At 39.9% G+C, this 20,836-nt stretch overlaps 1 long non-coding RNA gene across 1 annotated transcript; it reads left to right on the forward strand.

The window, feature by feature from the left end:
- Positions 1–2,391: 2,391 nt before the first annotated feature.
- LOC139123395 (uncharacterized) lies at positions 2,392–16,451 on the forward strand. Its single transcript, XR_011549647.1, has 4 exons — positions 2,392–2,573; positions 4,441–4,500; positions 5,002–5,172; positions 15,385–16,451. It is a non-coding gene; the product is annotated as an uncharacterized lncRNA (long non-coding RNA).
- The last annotated feature ends 4,385 nt before the right edge of the window (positions 16,452–20,836 follow it).

Here is a 20,836-nt window from a genome sequence, read left to right on the forward strand (position 1 = left end):
GTTATTTGGAAAGTGTTTACGGATGACCATTTAGAATCTGTCGGGTTGCATTCTTGAGAGGTCCCGCTGGACTTTGAACAGTATCTGCTTTTTGTTGGCCCTTTGAAAACACTAATTTCACAGTCAGAAGGTCTTTTCTTTGAACATGAACTCATTGGGCTGCTCAATGATCATATACGGGACTTGCATCACCTGATCACGGCATGGGAAGCAAGCGTTCAGCTGCACCTTGAAGCCCCCCAGGTTGTTGTTTTTTATTAATAGAGCATGCGCATTACAGGAAACCCTCCAAGTTCTACAGAAAAGACTGCAACTCACTTCAGATACTGATTCCTTAGCCGTACGCATTTTGAATACACTTTACGCAAATAAAATCATACGCAAGTTTTGAAATTGTCACGCAGGCATGTTCGACGTCTTCATGAAAAATGGTTACGTGATTTCAGCTGGCTCCACTACGATGCCAAAAACAACCAAATGACTGGCAAAGTATGCATAAAGCATAATAATAAACGAAATACGATGACCCGAGACAACATGAATTTCCGAACGAGTACTCTTACTCGCCTTGTAGACTGTAGGTAGGACCATAAAACCGCAGCACTCATGGAATCTGCGAGTTCGAACTTCGAAACAACAACACGGGTATGGCACGTAATAAAGTGTATATTTGTCTTGAGAATGACCCCCTTCTTTCAACAGCGACCCACTTTTTGAGCTTCCATGGGCCCTCAGACCCCACTGATGCAAAAGCTTGGCAGAACACTGAATTTTGGTATTTCTTTAGTGCTGTATATATCTATATGTAAGTGCACACCAGCTCTTTGCAATAGACATCAAATCAGGTCCAATAATCGTTATCATTCAAGGTAAACTGGGAAATTTACCAGGTCCAAGGAACATATAGATGATGACAAAGGCAATGGGGTCATCTTGAACCACAAAATAGTGGTGGTACCAGGTGTCCGGAATGGGTAAGCGTACCCTGCCAGCTATCTGCACCAGTCAAGATTGACCCAAAGCAACAAATCCCTGTTATTTGGTGAATTCACCAAATTACTTTTGTGAGTCAAAATTTGGTATGCTGTCACTCATCATTTGAGAAACAGATGGGTCATATTTTGATACAACATCTCCGTATCTACCGTAGAACTTCTTAAATGATTTCACTAATCTACTTTCTGAGAATCCTTGCCTCACTAACTTTTGAGCTAATAAGTCTTCATATGAATGGCATGCTCTACTGTATCTGAGGAGTTGTGAAATATACACACCATAAGCTGGAGATGATGGTATATTGCTCGACAAAAAGGGAAAGTTTATGATTTCAAAATTGAAATCGTCTCTTTTGTCATACAGCTTAGTATATAGTGTATTATGTCTAATTTCAAACAATACATCTAGGTATGATGCCGAGTCCACACTTTCAGTTGTTTCTTTTATTTCTAAATCATCTGGGTAGATGTGGTGTATATAATTGGATATACCAGGATGTTTAAACTGATGAGGTCATCAATATACCGTATCTGTGGGTGTTGTTAAATCGCTTGGCAATCCTTTTACACCCAGATTTCTGAAGTGATTGCATGAACTCTGCTTCATAAGAATACAAAAATAAGTCTGCAAGAAGTGGGGCGCAGTTTGTGCCCATGGGAATGCCTACGGTTTGCCTGAATGTCATGCCAGCAAACTTGATAAATATGTTGTCAATTAGAAAATATAGCATTTGAATCACCTCAACAAGAGTTTTTATTGTGCCTCCTTTGTTGGAATGTCACTGCTCAGAATATCACAATTCTAAGGGTGATTCATCAAAAATTTGTCTATGTACCTGTACAACAGAATGCAAATTTTGTAACTACAGTACCGGTACGTGCAGTGTTTTGAGATGTATACTCTCATTTATTTTCACAGCCCACTTTAGACTAGCAAAACAAAGTAAAATTGTTATCATGCTGGTCTTACTTGCCAGTATCTCAGTGACTGTACACAGTGTCTGAGTCGATGTCCACCTTGCTGAAATAATGGCTTTATACCAGGTATGTCAGTGTCTCAGTGACTGACGCATGTCAACCAAATGGTGTGAAAATGGTGTACGGTGTTTTGTCCATTCCTACATCCTAGCCTTTTTTTACAGAGTTCACACTGTGTACACATGTCTGGAGAGCTGCAACACAGAAAGACAATTGCAAAGACAGAAAAAAATAGTTAGGCCCCTTTTTCCTCGACTGTAGTATCATGTGTCACAAACCCTCCGCATTGTGATGTGTTCACACGTGTGCATGCACATGCTGAGCTTTTCAAGCTTGCTTGACAATTTAGGGATAGACATTCAAACTCACAGTGATCAAGTTTTTGTCGTATGTGACCATTTCTATAAGTGTTATTTAGGAGATTCATATCTCAATTCAAGAAACGTTGAATCTATGTAATTTAAACTTGTTCAACAAATTTGTCTTTCCCCACAGCTGTCAAGCCATTCTACTCCAGTCATACAGTAACCAAGGAACCTGTGTTCAAATTTGCAGTGGCTGTACTCTCTGTCTCTTTAGATGTCCTTATTTATTGTACCGGTAAGTGCATGTTTGCATATCCACAGTCCCTTAGTCATGTCGACCATTTCCACCAACTTTCTTTCAAATTGAAAACCAATGGACGTGACCTTGCAAAAACTTTAATGCCAGTGTCCATACACTTGACAAATTCTGTCAAGTAAGGATAATCTTTTTAAGAAAAGTGGTACATTGTGACTTCATTGCATGGTATTTGAACTGATACTCACCAAATTGAATGATTTTCAATGAAAAAATATCAAACGAAACTGCTCAGTGGTGTTTAAAGTTGTCAGCAACCAAACAGACCAAAGGAGAGTGAAAGAAGTATCCTTCATCACCACTTGCAGATGCTCAAAATATGTCAAATATACAGCTCTGGTTACTGATGTATTATAAAAATATCTTTCAGCAATTGGGTTATCAAGTTTATGTTGCAGAGTAGGTTTGTCAGGAAAAGAATTGAAAGTGTTTCAGTGCATGTCATGGCAGGGCTCGAAATTAACTTTTTACCATGGTAGTCCACTTGGGCTACCATTTTCTGAAGTTGGTAGCCCAGTGACAATGGCTGGTAGTCCATGAATATTTTAGTTAAGGGATACTGTACTCGTCCAAGTATAAGCCCCGGTTCAGCAACACAAAATAGCAGTAAAACTATGGGCTTCAACTCGAGAAACCCCATGTTATATTGTGTCACAAACGCTTAATTTATGCTAATGTATGTACATTTTAACACTTTCTATCACTTTCAAAATCGGCTTACATATCCAAAGAAATTGTAACTTGAGTAAAGAAAAACAGAAAAAAATATTCTCATGATCTTTATGAACTGGCATGCCTTGTTACACCCCAGTCTCTCTGTACAGAACGTAACACATCGATACCGATCGACAACCATGGATAAAAAAGACAGCGGAACTCAGCCAAGCTTAACTGACACAGTGTTACTATTTCAAATCAAACTGATTACACAATATCTGGATACAGAAGTGACAGTTTTGTGAAATTTCAGCATCAAAACCCCCAAACTTGACACAAGTACGTCTTGTATGCTGCCAATCAACAGCATGGTGTGAACTAGCCATACAAAGACTGCACACGGAAAAGCAACTCAACATTCTAGTATCAAACGCTCTGCATCTTGTGAAAACAACATAGCAGTGAAAATTGTAATAGTCACCAGAAAAAACTCTTCACAGATGAAAGGATAATTGCTTCAAACAAATGAAACTGCATGTTGACTGCATTTAGCTCGTCCAAAAGTGACGGACATCGCACGCCAAGTATTTCATGTCCCAGGCTTTGGTAGTCCGTGTGGGCTACCATTTCATGGATTTTGGTAGCGCCAGGGAAAAGTTGGTAGTCTGTGGACGCTGGACTACCGCTAATTTCGAGCCCTACATGGCATTATGTATGTACTTGTGATGACAAAGTCATTGAGTACGTTATTTAATAGGTTTATAAAAACTTTAGAAACATTTGCCAATTGCCTCTTTTGTCTTACTGAGGAAATTCAAGGGATACTATTTTTCTTGCAATGAGCAGCATCGTGGAAGCTTCAGCTGATTGGTTGATAGAGAATATCATCCATATGTATGGTTGAGGTGTATGAATACCATTGATCATATGAATCATTTCAAAACAGCCAATCAGTTTCAAAATACCCTCAGTTTCAGATTTTTTAGCTGCTATTTATAATTTAAATCTTCAATCTTATCAATTTTCACCTTCCGAGCCGATGTATTTTTTATTCTGTCTGACCTGACTTCTGTTCACTTTTGAAATGCAATTACACAAATTTAGAAGTATAATGAAGTTATTTTTGCATTTGACAAAGATCAATCAGTGCTGTACAGTCCTTAACTGAGCGGAGATTTCTACCTGCCAGTTTTAGGTACACACTACCAATGTCTATGTTCATGTTGCTGGACTCCAACAACCTGTATAGGTAAGTTTCTGAGAATTGTCTGTTCATGTCCTTGGAAAAACTAATGTTACCAATAGGGGCATCAGGGGGATATTTTTGTGATGTTGGTGAAGAACAATGATTAATTGACAATTATTAGTCTGGAATTGACTGGATGACTTGAAAAAAACATTTATGCCACAACAAAAAAAAACAGGAAAAGGTTTCTTTTTTTGTAATTTTTACATGGCTCCCATCTTTACTTCAGCATTCATCCGAGTATAACTCCCAGTTCATGTATAATTCCCTCCTTTGCTTACAGAGTATTTTTTGAAATTTGAAAATCCATCTATCAGATCAAATTGTGCAATTAAAATCTGTGGATTTAGTTTAAACCGTGCACATCTAGAAAAGGGTTGTAGGAACAAAAGGTCTCCAGTGAACTCTGTATTCATTTACTGAAAGGAGCTCCGAGAATATCTGTGAAATACTGTATATCCGTTAAGGCTCATCCATTTCTGTATATTTTGTTTTTCTGCATAGGATATTATAGTTGTCTGTCCATGCAGCCTGACCAATCCCTGCCAGAATGGTGACTGTTACTGTTTTCATGCAACTACCAAAATAACAATTATGATAGCAGGTATCTGTACAGCGTTGATGTCATGGTTACTAGCATAATTATGGTGGCTTCTTACAAGACAACAAAATCTGGTGAGTTGTAATTGGTTTACAATTTTACAGCCATTACATATTTCCCATGATTTGGCAAGATATTATGTTTGAGTTGTAGATCAATGTCTATATGTAACATAATAGTGCAACAAATTCACCCAACAGGCCAAAAGATGAAAAAAATGTTTCCAGTCTGCATGTGTGTCTCTTCAAAACCCCTGCATCAACTCCCATTTAAGGGTGTTTCCAAAGGGTCAAAGTTTACCAGCAGTTCCATTAACCAATTTCCAAAAATATTAAGTGTGTAGTTGGATACTTTGTGCTACTCATTGCACACCAACGGGAGGGTAATGCCACAGAAAGGGTATGTGATTTTGTAAAGCATATTGAAACTCCACTTTTTACCTCATGTTTGAGTTGTAGATCAATGTCTATATGTAACATAATAGTGCACTTATTGACCAAGGAAATGTTGATAAAATGCTGACTTTCGACCCCTGTTGTTCCTCAAGGATGATGTTGACCCAAAATTGTGTTGAAAATGTAAAGTTATATTGCCATTATTTGGACTTAAATGTAGACTTACATGTATTATCCAAGACTTGAGGTACAACGTGTCTCATGCACAGATATTTAGGCTCTCAAACTACATCTCTTTTCTGATCAACCGCTTGTTGGGGGGGGGGGGCCTCATTTTAAAGCTCTTGGTGTAAGAAAATGTTTCACCATCTTAGTTTTATTTTTCTCCATAGTGTTAACACAGGGATGTTGGCCATTTTGAATTTCAAATATCCATAAATTTTAGGTAATTTGGTTATGTGGTACCAAACTTTGCACGGTGACCCCTGATTTTTAGTCCCCACAGACACCGTCCGGGGGGACTTATAGGTTTGGTCATGTCCGTGCGTGCGTGCGTGCGTCCATCCATCCGTCCGTTCACGCAGATATCTCTTAGATGCCTGGAGCGATTTCATTCAAACTTGGTACAAGGATTACTTCATATGTCATACAGATGCACGTCAATTTGTTTTGTGATACGATCCAATATGGCCGCCAGGCGGCCATTTTATTACGATTTTTTCATGTACAGAGCCATTACTCAGGCATGTTTCGACTGATTTTATTCAGAGTTGGTACAAGGACATTGACCAATGTCATAGATATGCACGTCAATTTGTTTTGTGATACGATTCAATATGGCCGCCAGGCGGCCATTTTATTACGATTTTTTCATGTACAGAGCCATTACTCAGGCATGTTTCGACTGATTTTATTCAGAGTTGGTACAAGGACATTAACCAATGTCATAGATATGCACGTCAATTTGTTTTGTGATACAATTCAATATGGCCACCAGGCGGCCATTTTATTACGATTTTTTCATGTACTGAGCCATTACTCAGGCATGTTTCGACCGATTTTATTCAAAGTTGGTACAAGCTTGTTGACAAATGTCATAGCTGTGCACGTCAATTTGTTTTGTGATACGATCCAAAATGGCCGCTGTGCGGCCATTTTATTACGATTTTTTCATGTACAGAGCCATAACTCAGGCACATCTTAACCGATTTTATTACCTTCTCGTGTCTATTTATAGACAGAGAAGGTATTAGAGTTGAAAACCAGTATGCTGCTGTCAAGTACTTCCGTCTGTCAAGACTTCCGTCTGTCAAGATCCGTTGACGTCATGCCATTGTGATGGGTCATATCATAAACTGGTGGGGGTGTTCATGGCTCAGGTTGAGGTGTGGGAGAACGATTTTGAGCTATGACAAAAATGAAAAGGGACTTAGCGGCATAGCCACAGTGTTAAGCCTTTCTCCAAGGTTTCTTAGTTGACTACAATCTATTACAGACTACTGAGCTGACGTTAGGGGTACTCACGTTGTGTTTGCTCACTCTGTGAGCGCTAGTGTTTGGTACTGAATTGCGTGGATATCCCCTCATGGCCTCACGTGATCTTGGCCTGTTGCATAATCTGCAGAGATGATCATATGCCTCCGAGTCTGAAAACTGTCATTGTGTAAGCCTGTCGGCATTTTCCTTGCATTTTTTCTCATTTAATTTTGCAAAATATCGGCGAGTACCTCAATATTTCAAGATAACCCTTTCTTCCCAATCGTTTCCTGGAGTTTCAGAGTCATATGAACGAAAATGAGTGAAAGTTTAGACAGGAAAATCGGACGTCGGCCATGTTCAATGTTTACAGTACAATCAGAAGTTTACGTGGAGGAATTAACCAACAAACACTATTCATGATGCCCGCCCTCTAGAGGCAGACCCTCCTATATGAAGTACCACATTTGATGCTTGTGGAAAGCTTGACCACACAAAGGAGCATTTAAACTTTTAGAAAATGACAAACTGAAAAAGAAGGTATTCAGAAAATGTCAAAATACTGCGGAAAAATGTGCAAATATTCAATATAAACAGGTTAACTGACTGGTCAGCTATAAAAAACAATGAAAATGTTTATGATCAAAAGTTTTTGAGATGCGCACATTTTAACAAATACAGAAATTATTAACATTACAAATATAAGACCAAACTATTTTTTCAGGGATGGGACAGGTTGGAAATGAGGGGTGAGAGACAAAGGCACTCCTATTGCTGCATGTGGATGCAGCCACACCATTTCATTTACAGCATACTTATTCACTGTGTTGTGTTCAAGTTCCATATTTAGGCGAGCGGCGAATCCACAAAAAGGGCCTTATTTTAGGAGTTTAATGTACCCACCTTACATACGGCCACATCATACATCATTTGAAAGCTTATTATCTCTACTTTAAGAAAATTGACGATGTGGAGCTGCCAAGTAGGGCCATAACCTCCTAATTTGCATAATTAACAAGGGTACCCAATTTGCATAAATGCGATATAATATTTGAAATTTATTGTTAACTTCTCTAACGATACGTTAAACTATCGAGTGATATATCATATGAAAGGTCTTTCCATGTAGAATACAAAATGGATATTCAAAGAGATATTGAAATTGATTATGCTAAAATATTTTCATGTTTATATGGAAAACAATATTTTCTCGTATTGAATAACAATATTTTAAAAATTTGAACACATACAGCAACAACACACAGCCACACCATACGTCATTTGAAAGCTTATTATCTCTACTTCACGAAAATTGACAATTTGGAGCTACCAAATCGGGCCATAACCCCCTAATTTGCATAATAAACACGCATACCCTATTTGCATAAATGCGATATAGTATTATAAATTTATAGTTAACTTTTCTAAACATACGTTTAAACTATCGAGTGATATATCAAATGAAAGGTAGTTACATGTAGAATACAAAATGAATATTCAAAGAGATATTGAAATGGATTTCACTGAAATATTTTCATATTTATATGGAAAAAATATTTTCCCCTTTAGAATAACAATATTTTAAAAATGTTAACACATAGAGTCCTATCATACAGCCACGTCATAAGTCATTTGAAAGCTTATTATCTCTGCTCGAAGAAAATTGACAATGTGAGCTATCAAGGAAGGCCGTACCCCTTTATGTCCATAAATTACACTGGTAAGCAATTTGCAGAAATGAGATATGAAATTAGAAAATTCATTGTTAACTATTCTAAACACACTTTTACACTATCGAGTGATATATGGTCTGTGGTGATGGTATTTGCATGTAAAACACAAAATTTATATCAAAAGTGATATTTAAATTAATTTACGGAAATATTTTCATATTTCTGTCGAAATAAATATTTCCTCTTTTTAATAATGGTATTTAAAAAAAATTAATTTAAGTATCAATGCAACAAAAAGATCCACACGAAAGACACTATTGTAGTTGTTGAAATGTAGCTTTGTAGCTGAAACAATGTGTCAGAGTAAGCTACAGTCAAAGTAATGGCATGATTTATGATCCAAATCATTCATGTCATTTCCAGTAAATCTAGTAATTGTAGGAATTCATCATCCTCTTCTTCACCAGCATTGTCATGAGTAAAAGGGTTGCCACAGTTATCGCTGCCTTGGCAGGAACAAAGGTCTGTGCAGGGAAGATTAATTCGACAGCAGACACAATTGGTGACATGTAATAAGAGAAAGCAGCTCCGCAAATCGTTCATATCTTAGTTGTTTGAATTTTGTGTACGGTACATGTGTATATTGTAAGTGTATATTATGTTATGTTTGGCCGTTTTATGTATATTGTTGATTTGCCATGGCGAGACGCAACCCTAATCTACGTGTTCTGCCCTATGGGATAGCATGACTAATGTGACACTGGGTACCCTATTTCCTTTGATGCTACCTTTCGAGAGTACTGAGTTGTCTTCATCAGTCCTTCATTTTCTTTTGGTGAAACATGTGCACTGATTGAATGATTGTAGGTGTTACCAATCGAGTTGTTCCACTGAAAGTTCAGTTTGTTCAAGTACGGAAGCTAGGATGTCTACTGTTCGTTCAGGCTGTATTTGTGTACGCTCATTTGAATCGGAGATCGGACTGTTGTAGGTTTTGTGAAGTTTGGCATCATCGTAACGCTTATATTACCGTTTCTTATGTATGTGATTAGGCTACGCTCACAAATAACGGTGAGAGGTAGGAATCGAAAATTTTGGGAGATTGTAGAGGGGGACTTGGAGATTTTGATCAGCATATAGGGGACCTGAAAATGTTTTGGTTCCCTTTTACTATTTACGATTCCAAGAAATTTGAAATTAATTTAATGAAAATTTAATAACATTTAAATGTCATCCGATTGTCCAAAGTAAGTAATAATTTAACAAGATTTAGAATCGTTTGGTCGCATTTCATTACTTTTATCTCGAAAATATCTTGTATTCCTATTGCCTCGTTGTTGCATGATGTTCTAATGTATCGTAATGTTTCGCGTTTAACAAGGCCCTTGAATGTTGCCGTTTGGTTTCGTGAACCGCAATGTATCTGTTGGTTTTGTGTGTGTTTTTGCAGTCGAGAATGTCCTCTTTGTTCCACCGATGACCTTTATAGGTAATGAGGTCTAACGATATGATTTCTTGAGAAGAGCTTTCGAAAATTTGAAAGTATGATGCATTTTTTCATGTTTGATATGAATTCATTAAGCTCGTGTTGAGTTCCAATGAGAATCATACATCGTTTCTGAATCTCAGTCAGAGCGATATTTGTTCAGTGTGTTGCTGAATTATTCTCATTTTGTCTTGTGAAATGTAATGTTGGGAATTTCTGGTAAAACTGGAGATCTCGTACCGCACCCAAAAACATGACGGTAAAATTCACTGTTGACTTGAAAGTGTTGTTTTTCAAGATTATTTTCAGCATAGCTATCATGTATTTTGTTGTTGGTTGTTTGATTATGCAATCATTGATGATCTTTCCTGATTTAATGCTCTGTCGACTGATTCCATTGGTTCATTGTGCGTTGTATTAGTGTACATTGAAACAATGTCTAGTGTACCAATGTCGCATTGGCCGGAACTTTTATTGTCTCAATATTCCGTGTAAAATCAGTCGTATCTTTGATGTATGTTGTTTATTTCTTCACGATTATTTGAGAAAATAGTCAATGAATTTTGATCTGTGAAAGGTTGGACTGCATCATCCACTTATAATTGGCGGCCGACGAACTTTCCTCGTGGGCGTCATTTTGTTCACTTGTATTTTAGCATAAGGTACCAACTTGTAAGTGGTGCTAGTGTTTTACTCTTGACTAGAATAATCGCCATGGCTAATTAACACTTTATATAAAACAGCCAAACATAACATACACTGACAATATACACAATATCATACACAAAATGCAAACAACGAAGATATGAACGGTGTGTTGAGTTGCTTTTCCTTCATTATATGACAATAAATACGATACATGAAATATGGTGCCTTCCGTCTACATATTCCACATAACTGAACTGAAAATACAGATGTAACACAGATGTAGTAACAAATGATGTCTCCATCAAAACAAGATTTCTACAGAAATTGAAACAAAAATGACATCAATAATACAAAAGAGTCATTCAACACACAGCTATTTATAACAAGATTGGAACTAATTTGGGATAATTGGATGGTGAAGTAATGTCGGTTTAATTTGCAAATTTAAGCTCATCTGCTTTTCTTTTTACTTGTAACGTTTTTAAGAGTAACTTGTTATATTTCAACACTCAACTATAGAGCACAAAACACGCTTTAAAAAATTTGCAAAATATGAAGACCCAATTATCCCAAAATAGTTCCAATTGGTTTTATGTATTCTTGTTGTTCAGCTATATGGGAATTAGACAGGAAAATGTTCCAGTTTTCGTATCCTTAATAAACAAAAAATCAATTGCAAAACAAATTCAGATATTTTATCCCGAAAACTTTAGCATTATTCGTTATTAGTACACAATATTTATAAACTCGTCAAACGTTTACGATTTAATTGAAATATTCAATAGGAATTTTTTGAATACACGTTTGGAGTTCATGATTCTATTCTACATGCAAATACCTATCATTTGATATATCACTTGATAGTTGAAAAGTAAGTTTAGAGTACTTTACAATTGATTTTTGTAATTTATATTGTATTCATGAAAATTAGGTACCCTTTTGCATTATGCAAATTAAATCGTTACAGCCCTATTTGTCAGCTGCATATCGTCTTTTTTCATGAGGCAAAGATAATAGGCTTTCAAATAACGTTTGATGTGGTTGTGTGATGCGGTTCTATGTGTTAAAATTATTATAATATCGTTATTAAAAAGGGGAAAGTATATTGTTCTACATTAGTACAAAATTTTTTTAGTAAAATCATTTTAATATCTCTTTGGATATCCATTTTGTATTCTCCGTGCAAATACCTTTCATTTGATATATCACTCGATAGTTTAAAGTATGTTTATAGTAGTTAATAAATTTCTAATTTTATATCGCATTTATGCAAATAGGGTACCCATGTAAATTATGCAAATTAAGGGCCACGTCCGTACCTGACAGCTCCACATTGTCAATTTTCTTGAAGTAGAGATAGTAAGCTTTTAAATAACGTATGATGATGCTGTAAGATTTGGCTTTTTGTATTAAATGTGTTTAAATATTATTATCGAAAAGGGGAAATATCTTTTCAATATAAATATGACAATATTTCAGTAAAATGAATTTAAATATATTTTTGGATGTCTTTTAGTATTCTACATGCAAATACCTTTTATTTGATATATCACTCGATAGTTTAAAAGCATTTTTCGAGTAGTGAATAATAAATATCTAATATTAATCGCATTTATGCAAATAGGGTACCCATGGGACTTATGCAAATTAGGGGTTACGGCCGTACTTGACAACTAAATGTTGTCTATTTTCTTCAAGTAGAGATAGTAAGCTTTCAAATGATGTATAATGTGGCTGTATGATGTGGCTGAATGTGTTCAAATATTTAAGATATTGTTATTCAAAAGGGTTAAATATTTTTTTCAGTATTAATATGAAAATATTTCAGTAAAACCATTTTAAATATCTTTTTGGATATCAATTTTGTATTCTACATGCAAATACCTTTCATTTGATATATCACTCAATAGTTTAAAAGTATGTTTAGAGTAGTTAACAATGAATTTCCTAATTTTATATCACATTTATGCAAATTGGGTACCCATGTGAATTATGCAAATTAGGGGGTTATGGCCCTACTTGGCAGCTCCACATCGTCAATTTTCTTGAAGTAGAGATAATAAGCTTTCAAATGATGTATGATGTGGCCGTATGTAAGGTGGGTACATTAAGTGTGAAAATGGGTGTGTCTGCCGCTCGCCTAATTGTACTGACTGTCAGACAAGGATAACATGAGCAAATCAAATCAAATTAGAAAAGGATCAATGCTGTTGTGTGGATTTTGCTGAACATGGCTGATTTTAATATTTCGCCCTATATATTTGGTATCCAGCAAAGGCATATTTTGATGTAAAGTCAAAATTAACACTACATTGCTGACAATATATTTTACCGTTTCTGCATGAACTTTTCTTTTTAAATTATAGTATATTAGTACTTCAAACAGATTAACAGTTATCGTGATGTCAACCCATAATTTTACATCACAAAGACTGTAATTCTGCCAATTTTTTTTGTTTTTCAGTCATTTTATAAATTTTGCACTGCACAAGATGATTGAACAAATTGCAATGTTTGAATTTGTAAACTCAAAGAATAAAAATCCTTTGGTCACAGATTAAATTATTTTTTGAAAAGAAATTTACTCTTAAACACTTTTAGCATTTATTCTTTACACTGTCATGTATTTCAAGGAAAATATGCCTATTAAAAACAGTAATTTCTTCACTTTCAATTTTTTTTCAATACTATGACAATTATCAGCCATGAGGTTATACAAACACAAGACCAGATAAGCGTTTTTCATCATTTTCACAGGACTCTTTGGAAAATCCATTAAAAACAGTTAAAAGTGACTTAAAATGATCACTTGGTATACATTTAATTTACAGATGCCAGGTTGTGTATTTCACATGCACTCAGGTCAGTAAGGAAGTGCGTCATTACTATTTTGGACTGTGAATTCTTATTTCTGAATTATTTAACTTTTTCCCACATTGAACTATCTTTAGGCAGTTTATACTGTAGCTTAGATTTTTTTGATTGATGTATTTAATCATCTTTTGGGTTCTTGGGTCCATATCCCACCTCATGCCCCTACATCATTAACTATTTACCAACAACTCCATGCCAACAACCAATTACCTGACCTGGCCACACATTAGAGAAGGTACAGCTTCATTGACGGTATTTTTCAAAGTTGGTACAAGCTTATTGACAAATGTCATACATATGCATGTCAATCTGTTTTGTGATACGATCCAATATGGCCGCCAGGCGGCCATTTTATTATGATTTTTTCATGTACAGAGCCATTTCTCAGGCATATCCGCATGTTTCCACCAATTTTATTCAAAGTTGGTACAAGGACATCGACCAATGTCATAGCTATGCACATCAATTTGTTTTGTGATGCGATCCAATATGGCCACTGTGCGACCATTTTGTTACGATTTTTTTCATGTCCTGAACCATAACTCAGACATGTATCAAGCGAATTCATTCAAAAGTATTTTTATCACAGACCTAATGAAGAGGACTTCCTCTCTGAGGACCTGTAATCAAAATATACCCATTAACAAGTGGGGACTGTGTCATCAACGATGACTTGTTATTCTTGATTTGGTGAGCGAATGGTCAAAAGTTTCATGGAGGAAAGTTTAAGCAAAAGTTTAAGTCTTTCACTTTTGAGGCACATACTACCTTAAAGAAAAGTTGAAGAGTTTGTGTTTCATAGTCCAGGGCACACCTCTACCTGATTTAAGGGTGAGTGCCCTAACACCCAAATTGCACATTTGTTATTATTAGTGAAATTGTCTGCCCTAATATTACTCATGTGCCAAACTATAAGCAAGGTCTACCTTCCCTCTTGAAAGCATCGCACATAATGGTGACCTTTTGCAACCTATTGCTGCCGGGTAAACATATAATCAGAAGCATGTAAAACAGCATATAAAAAGTACAGAGAGTGGTATGATGTCAGTGGTTTATGCTTGATTCTGTTTCCTGGTATGAAGGGCTAGTATCTATATCTTGTTTTTTAATGTCAACCAGTTTCTTATAGTTGTTTCCAAAGCATATGGAGATGTAAAGTTTTCAGCAGGTTAATCTAGCCTATTCATATTTAGACTGCATCACATTATTGTTGAAAAGTGAATTCTCATCTTGACTTTAATTCAACTATAAACAATAATAACTGCATTTTTTGCTTATAGATGCTAGTGTTGGCAAGTTAAAAATAATGGAGTTTCAACATTCTTTGGAGAGTAGAACATGAGCCTGTGATTAACATGAAAATCAAAAAGTAGTTAAAAATTCATCTTGTCAAAGCTTCTGGCCCTCACAGACAAAGAGTGAGAGTGACACAGCAAACTATTCCAAAACCATTGAAAACTCAGTAAATCAGTCTGTGTCCAAACCTCACCTGATATCATTGCGTTATGTTACCAGGTTTGGATAGCTTGTGTCACACAGCACATCACAGAGATTTCTTTACACAGAGATTTTTGGCAGTCAATCCCACACTGCATGATGGTCATAATCCTAATGCCAATCACAGAGTAGTTAGATAGGGGAGTGAGGATGTATACCGTCTGTAGTATTTTGAATTATAGTTTTGCAGTATTGTAATAATATTAAGTGGCTGTCTCTGTCATCTTCTTTGAACAGGATCTGACCAATCCCACACAATCTGTCAGTGTCAATGAAACACGAACTGTAACAAGCCCTGGTAGTGATTGAGCTCAATGATGTTCTGTCTTGACTATCCCTGTGTACCAAATCGGCAACTCAGAATGGTAGAAACTAGAAGACAGCATTCAAGCATCAGTGCCAGTGGTTCATTCTTTGCAATCCTTGTGGTTTTCCTGACAGAGACTACTTTCAGTGAACAGAGTCCAGTTTTGTTGACACAGGTAAGGGACCGTCTCAGATTGTCGCAGAAGTTCAAAAAGCGAAATTTATTCGGTTAGGGGGGGAGGGGGTTTGACCTCCATTCAATTAGTGAACTTCACTTTCGCACTTTTATTTTGTGATCACAAGTTTTGGTGTGTTTATTTTAAATTAAAGAAAAACTGCACACTTGTGCCAACAAATTTGTAACTGTTTCCATCTCGCTTGTGCCCCAAACACAATTTACCGATAGGAACATTGTATTCTAAACATTTCATTCATCAAATTATATACATAGACAAAAAGTATAATCTTTTTAAAAATGTGCTATTTATAAGCATCTGCTCTAACCAAAGTTATGCACCTGGTCATAGTCGTTTCAATATGATTGAACATGCCTGGGCCACCTTGTCAAAGTTTCTCGCTTATTTACTGCCCCTACCAAGTACAAATTGCATGTTCACAAAGACAAAGAACAGCACAAGAGATTCAAAAAGGGAAAGTAAGATAAAATGAAACTGTTATGCGGTAAAATGCCCTGTTAACGCAAAGAAACGACACGGAGACAGGGCTTTGCCGAAACCCAGGGGCGATGGAACATCCGGGCGTCGTGGCGGCCTTTCCCGTGAAGCCAGTCGCAGATTTGAATGACCTCAAGGGAGGGCAACGTGTTACCCAGGATGCACCTACTGCCACGGCGGGGATGCACGGCGTCGTGGCGGCCTGGAAGATGACAAGGACCCCTTGCGGGATCATGCCATGCATCGGGCAACGTGGTACCATGGTCCCTCCGGATCCGCGACAGCAGCCCCATGGAACTTTATTGAGATTTGATCATCCAAATAACATCAAGATAGAAATTTGACAACTGTAATATGTCTGTATGTGGGTTGCTAATGCCGCAGCTTGCTTTCATTTTTTTTTTTTTTTTTTTTTGTGGTGGGTGGGAGGGGATTTGTGATGTGTACGTTATCGTTGCAGGAGCTGAAGTGGCGGCAAATGGCTTTGGCCAAGGGGGGTATGCATGGATAGCTGATGGTCAGTGATGCGAGCAGATAACGGGTTGGACGTCATGCAAGGCATGCATGGCATTCATATTTGATAGTGAGGGTGGACAAGAAGCAGCTGTGATTCGAGAGGCAAGGGTTCATTGTGTGTTCAGCAGAAGTGTGAGGCGTGGTTGTGAGGCAAAGGTAGAATGGCCTGCGTCCCCGTGCCCTTCCCCGCGTTAACCATGATTATAGCAAGCCATAATCATCCATTAACGCAAAGAAACGACACGGAGACAGGGCTTGGCCGAAACCCAGGGGCGATGGAACATCCGGGCATCGTGGCGGCCTTTCCCGTGAAGCCAGTCGCAGATTTGAATGACCTCAAGGGAGGGCAACGTGTTACCCAGGATGCACCTACTGCCACGGCGGGGATGCACGGCGTCGTGGCGGCCTGGAAGATGACAAGGACCCCTTGCGGGATCATGCCATGCATCGGGCAACGTGGTACCATGGTCCCTCCCGATCCGCGACAGCAGCCCCCAAATTAAAGCCAGCCCTCAGACCTGGAAGTCGTACAACTGATTATGGAACGTCCTTAGGCGACTGCCACTATGTGTACTACAGGATAAACAACCGTTTATTGTGAATAGTTCATAGTTCATAGTCCACAGTTCGATGTTTAATCAAGTGACGTGTACAGTTCCACATATTGTATGCCCAACTTTGCTAACATAGTCATGTAGAGTTTGTACTGTAGATCGAGTGTCGTTAAAGTCCCACTAACTAGTAGGTGTTTCTAACACCTCATGTCCTAGAGACTACTTCCTTGTAGCAAGCATGCGAGGCACAGAGTCTAGAGTCTCTTTCGCTGTCTTTATGTAGACCTGGTACGCATCACTCCGCCATCGTCCTAGGGTCTTTATTAGCCAATCTGGTAGGCCAGCCTCGGCGGCGGTTGTGGCAGCACCACTTCTAAAGCTATGTGTGGTATATAGTTCCGCACTTTCAATCCCTGAATGCACGAGCAGCTTTCTCAGGTAGTGTGTCAGCCTTTGACGCGTGAGCCACGTGCCATCAGCGAATTGGAAGACTGGCACCGCTGTATTCGTAAGGCAATGTGATCGTCGGTATTTTGCAAAGGCGTTGACCGCACAAACAGATGTCCCGGTTGGCGCAATGCGGAGTACATACCCACGTCGATACGGGTCAGTCTTAGAGGATTTCAGTCTCACTTCTAGTACACTGCTCAACACTATGTCTTGAGCAAGCAGCGTTGTGGCTGGGTCGAACTGCAGTGGCCCAGCCGCAGTGAATTCACTCACTCTCAAGAATCTGAAGAAGGCGAGGGTGAAGCTTGCCCATAACATGACCTTGTCGTGATCACACAGGCCTTCCCACGATCGTAGGCTCTCCTTTAGGTGGCGAAGTACGTTGATTGTGATTGGCAGACGCGGCCGGCGCACATCACCGATACTCCTCCGGATCCCTTGTAGCGTGCGCTGCAGCAACGCGTGGGTGGTGACATTGTCTTCATAGCCTAGCTCGACGTGCTTGTGCGTTGCCCCCGCAAGGTACACCTTAATAGTCTTATACGCGAGGCCCCGGTCTGCAAGATTGGTGACAAATAGGATTGCCGCCCTAACCGTGATGGGCGTTGCGCGTAGTCCGTATGATGAGCAGAAGTTGGCGTAGCATGTCTGGCCTACCTGGTACGTGCGTCGCGTGTTTTCAGCAACACTGTTGCGAATGTAGGCCGTGGCCAGCGTCATCAGTTGCCGCATATCAGGTGCAATGGTCGCAGGTGTTGGGTACTGGCGTGGGTTGTGCTTGTGCCTCGGGTGCCAGCGTTCTGAATCTCGGCATCTGTGAACGAGAAAGTGAGTCAGCAATTGAGTTATCAGTTCCGTTAATGTGGGCTATCAAGACATGGAAGTTACCTTTGGCTGCCTGATAAAAGATGCCTCTGACCAGGTGCATGATCTTCGGGCATCGGGCTGAGCCTTTTTTCCAAATATGCACTACCGTTTGGTTGTCACAGTGAAAGAGGATACGGCGGCCGTGCCACAAATGCCCCCAAATTGAACAGGCCACTAGTATGGGGTACATCTCTTTCCAGGCGATTGAGGCAGTGAGTGAGGTGGGCCAGGTGACGGTAAACCAGTGGCCCTTATGGTAGCCACCACAGCCAATGGTACCGGAGGCGTCGGTGAATAGATCCAGGTCGCGGGATAAGGTCCAGTTTGGCTCCAGGAAGGAGGCAGTACCATTCCACGTTGGCAAGAAGTCGCACCACCACTTCGCGTCGAGGCGGAATTCACTGGACAACATGACGGTGGAATTGAGTGCTTGAACTGTCACACTGAGGTCTAACATACGACGGAGGAATATGCGGCCAGCTGGAATGCATTTGCACGCGAAGCTGAGGGTGCCGATGAGGGAGAGTAGCTCTCGTTTTGTGCATGTTTGCCGCTGTAGCCAGGTCGGGAGAACATCGAGGAGGTCTTGTAATTTGTCGTTGGGAAGCCGCAATGTCATGGAGATGGTGTCAATGATAATACCGAGGAACGTTATTACCGGGGATGGCCCTTCAATCTTCTCTGGTGCGATGGGGATGGCTAGGTCATCACAGGTACTAAGCATTGTGTCCAGTAGATGCTGGCATTGTCCGGAGTGAGGTGGGCCGGCCCCAAGGTAGTCATCCAGGTAGTGCAACAAGTCCTTCGTCCCTGCCCTAGATTGAATGATCCAAAGCAGGGCTTCGGCAAAGCGGTTGAAGAGGAATGGAGCAGAGCGTAAGCCGAAGGGTAACACGCGATCAAAGAAGTATAGTCCTTGCCATTTGAAACCAAGGAGGTGCCAGTCTGCCTTTCGAACTGGGCATAGGCGGAATGCATTTTTAATGTCCACCTTGGTAAGCAAAGTGCCCTTGCCATGTCTATGCACCATGGCGACTGCGTTGTTGACACGGGAGTAGGTGAGGGTGTAGTCATCCTTGTTTATGTTGTGGTTGACAGAGTCATATCTCGGCCGTGATAGGTCCATGATGATTCGATGTCCCCCAGACTTTTTGGGGCGCAACCCGAGGAAGTTGATGATGAAGTTCGGTAGTGGTGGTGTGCGGAATGGGCCAATTGTGTGGCCTGATTGAATTTCCTTTTGTATGGCTTTGGTAACAACCTCAGGGTCTCTCATGGCCGAGTTTGCGTTGCGGGTGTAGCGTGGGCCATTGGTCCCGGTGAAGCCAACGTTGGCGCCGTAGGTGAGGTCATGGAGTAGGGTGGCAGAGTTCGGGTGGCCTTTAAGGGCTGTGGCTAGTTTAGCGAGGTTGATTGGTGTTGTTGGCTGTAACGTTTCGAGTATCGCCGGACTGGCGATCATTCCCTCGAAAGGGCTGGGGTGGCTGCTGACCTGTGACCAGGTGGTGTTGTTGAGCATTGTGGTCAGGTGAGGCGCACACTGTGCATTTGTGTATTCTCCCATAGGGACAGGGGTTCTTGCAAGTCCCACGGTTGAAGGAACGACATACCTGTTGCTGTTGTTGTTGAGTGGAGTCAGGCTGTTTCTTGGCATTGGTATTTTCCCAGTAGTAAGGGTTCGTGGTGCTGTTCGGACGTCTGTTGCACTCGGTCTTGACGTGACCTCGTTGCCCACATCCGAAGCATGTGGGGATCAGTAGGTGTGGGTGTTGTTGGAAGTGGAAGAAGTGCAGCTCTGGATCCGGCTTGCCCCAGTTCACCTGGTCAGGGTAGCGTGCCGCATTCAGGCGGAAGGCTTTGTCGTAGTTTAGCCAGGCCTCAGGTTTATAGGCAGCTGCCTGTGCTGCTATGAAACGGTGGTAGTTAGCCAGGGGGATAGCTAGGTGCGGATGGTAGAATGATCTATACATCAAGAAGGAACTGTAACACTGAGACCAGATCTCAAAGTTGTCAATGTTCTTTCGTTTGACTTCGGTGGTGAACGTAGCTATACCCGGGTTGTCAGGATCAAAGGCTATTTGTGTTTTTGTGGCCCTTGATGCGCTTGGGGCAAGGGCATCGGGGTGTAGCTCACTGAGGTCGATGAACTTACCGATGTTCGCCAGATTGTTCAGAGTCGTTTGCTCAACATATGGTAGAAGGAGGTCGGCTGGCGGCGTAGCTGCTGGTGCGTTAGCCGGTGTTCCCGAACGAGGGGTGGACGCCGCGGTGTTTCTGTGGAACTGGGAAGCTGGGTCCGCTGCAACATGGGCGCAGCCATGT

The sequence above is a fragment of the Ptychodera flava genome, chromosome 22, assembly GCF_041260155.1.
Source record: "Ptychodera flava strain L36383 chromosome 22, AS_Pfla_20210202, whole genome shotgun sequence".
Taxonomy (NCBI): Eukaryota; Metazoa; Hemichordata; class Enteropneusta; family Ptychoderidae; genus Ptychodera; species Ptychodera flava.